Raw genomic sequence first — 6,915 nt, forward strand, 5'->3', positions numbered from 1 at the left:
CAGACTCAGAACCTCACCTGAGAGACAACAGGGGATCCTGCCCGGGTCTCTGGCTTAATGTGCTCTCTCCGACGACAATTTTTTTAATTAACTTGCTCTTTAGAGGGTCAAAAAGGATTTACAACATTTAATAATTTATACTATTTGATTTTAATGTTTTTTCAGGCTTACTAAATCTATTCAACTGGAAACAAATCTTGAACTTCTTTGGTCGACATTCAAAGACCAGATAATCAAAATACTTGTCAAATGAAATAAAACCTATAATACTTTTAAAATAAGAGGTAATATGTGCTGAGAATATAGATATTTTGAAGTCACTACAAATAGGAAGTAGATAAAAAAGAAAACCAGATTGAATATAAGCTATACAGGAGGGAATTGTCTTTTTATACCTTCTTGAATTTTAAATTCTGCTGAACTAAAATTTGATTTTTAATTCTCACTTCTGTGTTTGTTAAGTGAGAAGACTAGATTCAATTTCCAAAAATGCAAAAATAGGAATACTCTGCAGTTACATTAAAGAAATCCAAACAGAAAATACGATTATAGGGTTGGCCATCTGATTGCATGCTTTTGAGAAAATGCTATGTTTATTCAGCTTATATGGATCTGTTTAGTTTTAAAACATGACTTCATGTATGCATTTGGATTTTCACTCTGATTTCCTAGGAATTAAAAAAAAAAAGAAGAGGAACACTAACACTTTTTCAGACACTAATATTCCAAAAGTCATCCTGAGACCAACGCTTGATCCTGCCCTCCATTGTTGGGCAAGGAAAGGATGAAGAACTCATCTGCTATGAAGCCACCACAAATGAACACAGTTATCTGGCATTTGTCAGCTGCCTCACTCACCCATCCTCCTGCCCTATAGACCACTGTTTATTTAATTTGTCATTTCTGAAATCATTCTCTATCCCCTGTTACTACCAAGGAGTCATTGCCAAAAACACTGACCCAGAGAGCAGTAGATCCCAAAACACTGACCCAGACACTGAGAGCAGTAGATCCCAAAAGACTGACCCAGACACTGAGAGCAGTAGATCCCAAAACACTGACCTAGACACTGAAAACAGTAGATCCCAAAACACTGACCCAGACACTGAGAGCAGTAGATCCCAAAACACTGACCCAGACACTGAGAGTAGTAGATCCCAAAACACTGACCTAGACACTGAAAACAATAGATCCCAAAACACTGACCCAGACACTGAGAGTGGTAGATCCCATTGGCCAACCTGAGAAAAGTAACCATAAGAAATCCAAAGTTCCTTGAGCAGAAAACCAGAGCAGATGTGATGAGAATGCTAATGTTTATGATATAATTAATACCAGCGAGAACTCTCCGGAATGACTCCCACACATTAAACAACTTTCCCAATAGCCCCATGAGGGCTGGATACATTTTCATTGTATTCAAAGTTACAAAACAGAGCTGGGCTTGGTGGCTCATGCCTTTAATCCCAGCAAGTGGGAGGCAGAGGCAGGCGGATTTCTGAGTTAGAGGACAGTCTGGTCTACAGAGTGAGTTCCAGGACAGCCAGGGCTATACAGAGAAACCCTGTCTCGAAAAACCAAAAAAAAAAAAAGTTACAAAACAGAGACTTTTTTTTTTAAATATAGGCCACATTCCACAACTGGCAAATGACAGGCTAGAATATAGACAAAAAAATATGGAATTAACACCTCTTTGTCCTTACCACACTAAAACACGATGTCACTGCCAGTTGTACTGAACGTTTGCTGATTCTGCCTCTTATTCAAGAACTTTCTGGAGACTCAATTTCACACTGCTTAGAGTTAGCCATGTCCAATCCACTCTCACCAACCACCTCCAAAGCAGGACACTACCCTCGCTCATTACAGTGGTGCTAGTATTTCTTTTCTGTCACAAAAATTGACTCTAAACTTAGTGCAACTTAATATCCTATGGTCCTGTAGGATTCAATGCAATTGTTGCAAAAATGCCAGTGACATTTTTGACAAAATTATAAACAATAATGCTAAACTTTTCAAGTCACCATACCCTCAACTAGCTCAAATAGAATCTTTTTTGTCTAAAAACAAAAAAGTAAACAAACTGAAATTATCATACCTCGCACCTTCAAAATATATAGCCATCGTAAACCAAACAGCATGGCGTAGGAGGAGCTACTATACTGCTGTCCCACAATGACTGTCATAAATCACAAATAATTCACCCACCAACATTGGTCTCCCTTTCCTCCGCACTGTTTAACATTTACTGTCCTTTTTAATCTTAGAAATAGCCATTTCAGTAGCCAAGAGATCTCTCTTTGGTTTACAACTTCTTTTGGTTTACAACATAATGAACTTTTCCAATAGTTCATTATGATGACCTTGCTTAGTTATCTATCTTTCTATCATCTGTCTATCTATCTATCTATCTATTTATCCATCCATCTATATCTATACCTATATATCCATCTATCTATCTACTTATCTTAGTTTGGGAAACAATCATCTAAGTGCTTTGGCTTCTTTTTGATTAACTGTTTATGATTTAATATCAAATAGCTTGAATTCTTTAACACATTATTGATCTTAGCCCTTCATCAGATGCATGATTGGGAGTATTTTCTTCCAGTTCCTGGTTGCCTCCTTCATTGTTTCCTTTGCAGTGAAGAAGTTTTTTTGTTTCAAACAATTCCACTTGCCTATTTTTTCTGTTCACATTATATATGTCATATATACGTAACCCAGGTTCAACACATGAGAGAAAACCTGTCATGAGTCTCTGTGTCTGGTTGACTTGCCTTTCACTGACTATCAAACCCTCATTTCACCTAAAACCCAAGTTACCCACATATCTACTGATCCAGCATATCTACTGATCCTATAAGATGGAAGGTACCAATATCAAAGCAGGGGTGGGGAGAATAATTCTGGGGAGCACAATCACCCCTCTAAGAGCTGACAAAGGAATCTGTTCCACAAAATTCATGCTAAAATAAAAATGAAGTTTGTGTATGAAAAAGCAAGATGTCTCGGTGAATAGAGGCACTAGTCACAAAACCCTGCTGATTTTCAGTCTCACACTTTTAATCACTGAATTATTTTAGCCATATGTAAGCCTGCAGGTATGAGTTTGATTCCTAGAACCCACAAGGAGATGGGAAAAGAAAACCAAGTCCACAAAGTTGACCTCTAAAACACACTCGCATGCACACTCTGTCTCTGTCTCTCCATCTCTGTCTCTCCCTCTCCAGCTCTCCCTCTCTCTCCCCCCCCTCAAAAAATTAATCCACTTAAAATGCATCATGAATCTGCTGAGTAAATGATGAGATGGCTCTTCCCAGGAGTTACCCTGACCCTTAGTTTGCATGCTACCCTCTTAGCTACTAGTATATTTCTTAGACCCATTCATCTTCAGGATATATGAGAAACCCTGAGACTCTGAAGACGAAAACTGTTTTGGGATCTCCATTCCTCTATGACGTGTGACTATGTGATACTTTGGCTACTTAAAAAAATCAGTCTCTAGCTCTGTCACTATAGCAAGCCATCAATCTAAAATTCAGTAAAAGGTCCTCATAAGGAGATTAAGAAAGAGGGAGAAAATAATGTAAACTCATTAACATGTCAATTTGCAACCATCTAATAGTACATTTCAGTCACAACAATGCTGCTGCTGCTGCTACTGCAGTGGTTAAAATGTGAAATGCAATCCTGCTTCCCATGATGCAGGTTGGCACCTTGAGAAGAGCCACAGTAGCCTCTTACATGTCTGTTGTTTACTCTGTACCCCTGAGTTGCTGGCACATCACTAGAAGATGTAGAGCCAGAGAGTGGGTGTAAAGTAGGTGGGACAATTTTTCTAAAACCTGCTTTGCATATATTGGGGAGTATTAATTGAAATAAAAATAGCATCTTTAAAAATAAAGATTGAGAAAAATGACTGTACTAGTGGATGAGTGACAGTTCTGAGGGAGGTGTTTGGGGGAGCAGCATCCCCAGATCGGATCTGATAAAGGACACTGCCTGTTGTATCAGGCTGACCTTGGGGGAGGGCTTTGATTTCTTCTTCACAGCAGGGACATTGGTGCTCCCACCTGGTGAGTGACAGGCTTTGCAGGCACCTATCTCAGCAGAGGCATTACTAAATTCTTTCATATTAATTATAGTTACACTGTGAATGTCATTTGTATTTTTTTTACCTTCCTGGAATGAATTAGAATCATCTAGAACTGATAGGGAGAAATGTTAAATATTTGAACTTTTTCCAAACTGAAATTCTTTATTTCATTTTGTGGAAAGGCTGTGGTTTCTCCTGTCTTCTTCATCAATTACTTCCTTCATAGCATTTCTTTTTCCATGTGCAGATGCTGAGTGTGAATGGTGACACTCCAAATATTCCCAGCCATTCTCACTGTGGGTGTAAACGAGAATGGCTCCCTCTGTTTCTTAAGGGTAACTACTGTTGTGATGAAACTTCATGATCAAAAGCAACTTGGGCAGGAAAGTTGACTTAATATCCTGATCATAATCCATTGAGGGAAGCCAAGGCAGGAACTCTGACCAGGAAGGAACCTGGAGGCAGGAGCTCATTCAGAGGCTGTGGAGGAATGCTGTCTGGTGACTTGCTTTTCATGGCTTGCTCAGGCCAGCCAGGGCCACCAGCCCAGGGGAGGTAAACACCCCCCATGACAGTCTGGGCCCTCCCCCATCAGCCTTACAGCTTAGTCTACAACTTGATCTTTTGGAAGTGAAAGACCCCCAGAGCTAGGGAGACCCTCACTTAACCCTCGGGATGATGCAACCACCCAATAACTCACGAGAGACCGATCTTGCTGCAATCACATGAGGTTTATTCAGGATAAGCCAGATCTGGGGTCGAACATGTAGCCTGGCAGGACAGAGGGGTTCGACCCCGAACACAGAAGTGAGGGGTATTTAAAGGGAAAAACCACAAACGGGGGGGAGGGGGGCGGTGAGAGGGTTACCAAGGAAACATAACATAAAAACGTTGGAAATTTCAAAGGGACCCAACCCCTGGTTGAGTCAGGGTCATAAGTAAAACATTGTCAAGAGGAATGTGGTTTGGTCAATGCTATCTTCTTAATGGCTGACTGTTATCCTGTTCCTTATTCTGGGCCCTAGCTGGAGGGGGTTTCTGTGACCAACAAGTTCCTGGAACTGACCAGTCCATATTCCTGGCTCATTACAGAGACTACCTATGCCTTCTTTAAGTAAAGGTTATACAGTATGCATTAATGCATCTCCATTAACATGCTTTTTCCAAATTTCTAAATACAGTCTTTCAGAAGCATTTTCTCTGCTGAGATATTCTCCTCTCAAATGACTCTAGCTGTGTCAACCTGGTGTCAAACTAGACAGCACACCCCACTAAGCTCATACATTTGAATGTTTGGTCCCCACTTGTCTTCCTCCCCCCCCCCCACTCCTCTGCTTTCTGCTTGTGAATAAGATGTAAATTCTCAGCTACTGCTCCAGCTTCATACTTGCCTGTCTGCTACAATACTCTCTCCAAATTGCTCAATGCCCCCCAATCACTTTCCTTTCTAAGGTGCTTTGGTCATCCCGTCTCTTCACAAGATAGAAGTAACTAAGACATTATTCATACAGTGCGTGATCTTGATAGTTGTAGTGATGTATAGTTTAACAAGTGAATACTAATCACTGAATTCTCTCTACTCTCTTCCCACCCCCGCCCTACCCTACCCCACCACATCCCATTTCAGGCCCTTGAAGAAAAGCTAGCAAGTCAATCATCCAACAGTCACAAATTTGGAACCCGTGCTCCGGAATCCCAGCACATAGAAAAAGGGAAAGAAAGCATCAGTAATGACACCTGTTACAAAGCTGTGAACACATGGTGTATCCATTCTTTACCAAGGCAACTCAACATCTTCTTCCTCTGGGCACCAGACCCCCGTTCATTGCTCTTTTACCTACTCAGACCTTCCATCCATGGCAGTGGAAACTCGCAGTGTATTGAGGGAGACAAGTATTCCAGTCTGCAGACTGAAACAGTGTAAGAATAAAGTCCGTGACTTTTGAACAAATCACCTGAGCTAGATTAAGTGAATCTTTGGTCTAAGGCTCCTTAAGAGATTAGCAAACCCTTCATTAGGCTATAGTTCAAACTGCATCAGTTCAAGGTTGTGGCCACATGAAAGGAACCTACACATTGACCTCTGCCTTCACCCTTTCCACAGTCAATGTTGCTGAGCTATCTGAATTGGAATTTGATTTACTTACCGCCTCCCTTCCCCTCCTGAAAACGCCAAGTTCTTATCCTATATAATCTATTCTGATCTTGGAAACAGTTGGCTTTTTTTTTTTTTTTTCCCATTTCTACTGATTTCCAAACCCATCAGCTGAACTCTTTTTTTTAAATTATTATTTTAGGATATTTTGGCTGAACTTTTAATTTATTAGCAGTGAAGGTTGAAACTTAATGCTATCCTTTTTAAAAAGTTAAGTATTGCCTGTATCTATTATTAATTTAGACAGAATATAATGTATATTTGTTCCATGAAATATATAAGACCAGAATACACTTGTTATAACTTGATTCTTTGTTTACCAAGGGTCACTACTCTGGTAAGAGATTCTCTCAGTTTTATGAATTCCTCCTCACTTGATATATGTAATCTGCCCTCAATATTTTTTGTTAATTTTTATTTATTCATTTCCATTGATGAACTTTGGAGAAGTCTAAACCCATCGTGTACACACTGATGTGCTTTCATAGAAATCTAGCTGGTATTTTCAATCTCAAAGATTTATAAAACTGAATTATAATATGTACACATAGATATTCATCCAAAGGGATATATCACACAAAGTTTAGATGGGTAACCCTAAATACAAATTTTATATTTTTGACAGTCTAAGATCAAAGATACTGGCCCTCTTACATTGAGA

The 6,915-nt window shown here is 39.7% G+C and overlaps 1 protein-coding gene across 7 annotated transcripts in view; it reads left to right on the forward strand.

Moving 5' to 3' along the window:
• Positions 1-6,051, forward strand: part of Lin7a (lin-7 homolog A, crumbs cell polarity complex component) — a 182,117-nt gene extending 176,066 nt beyond the window's left edge. For all 7 annotated transcript variants that reach the window (XM_031348859.1, XM_031348856.1, XM_031348857.1 and 4 more), the window contains one exon: positions 5,727-6,051. The gene's annotated coding sequence lies outside the window, so the exon portion shown is untranslated. The remainder of the gene's footprint in view (positions 1-5,726) is intronic.
• The last annotated feature ends 864 nt before the right edge of the window (positions 6,052-6,915 follow it).

The sequence above is a fragment of the Mastomys coucha genome, unplaced genomic scaffold (genome assembly GCF_008632895.1).
Source record: "Mastomys coucha isolate ucsf_1 unplaced genomic scaffold, UCSF_Mcou_1 pScaffold4, whole genome shotgun sequence".
NCBI lineage: Eukaryota > Metazoa > Chordata > Mammalia > Rodentia > Muridae > Mastomys > Mastomys coucha.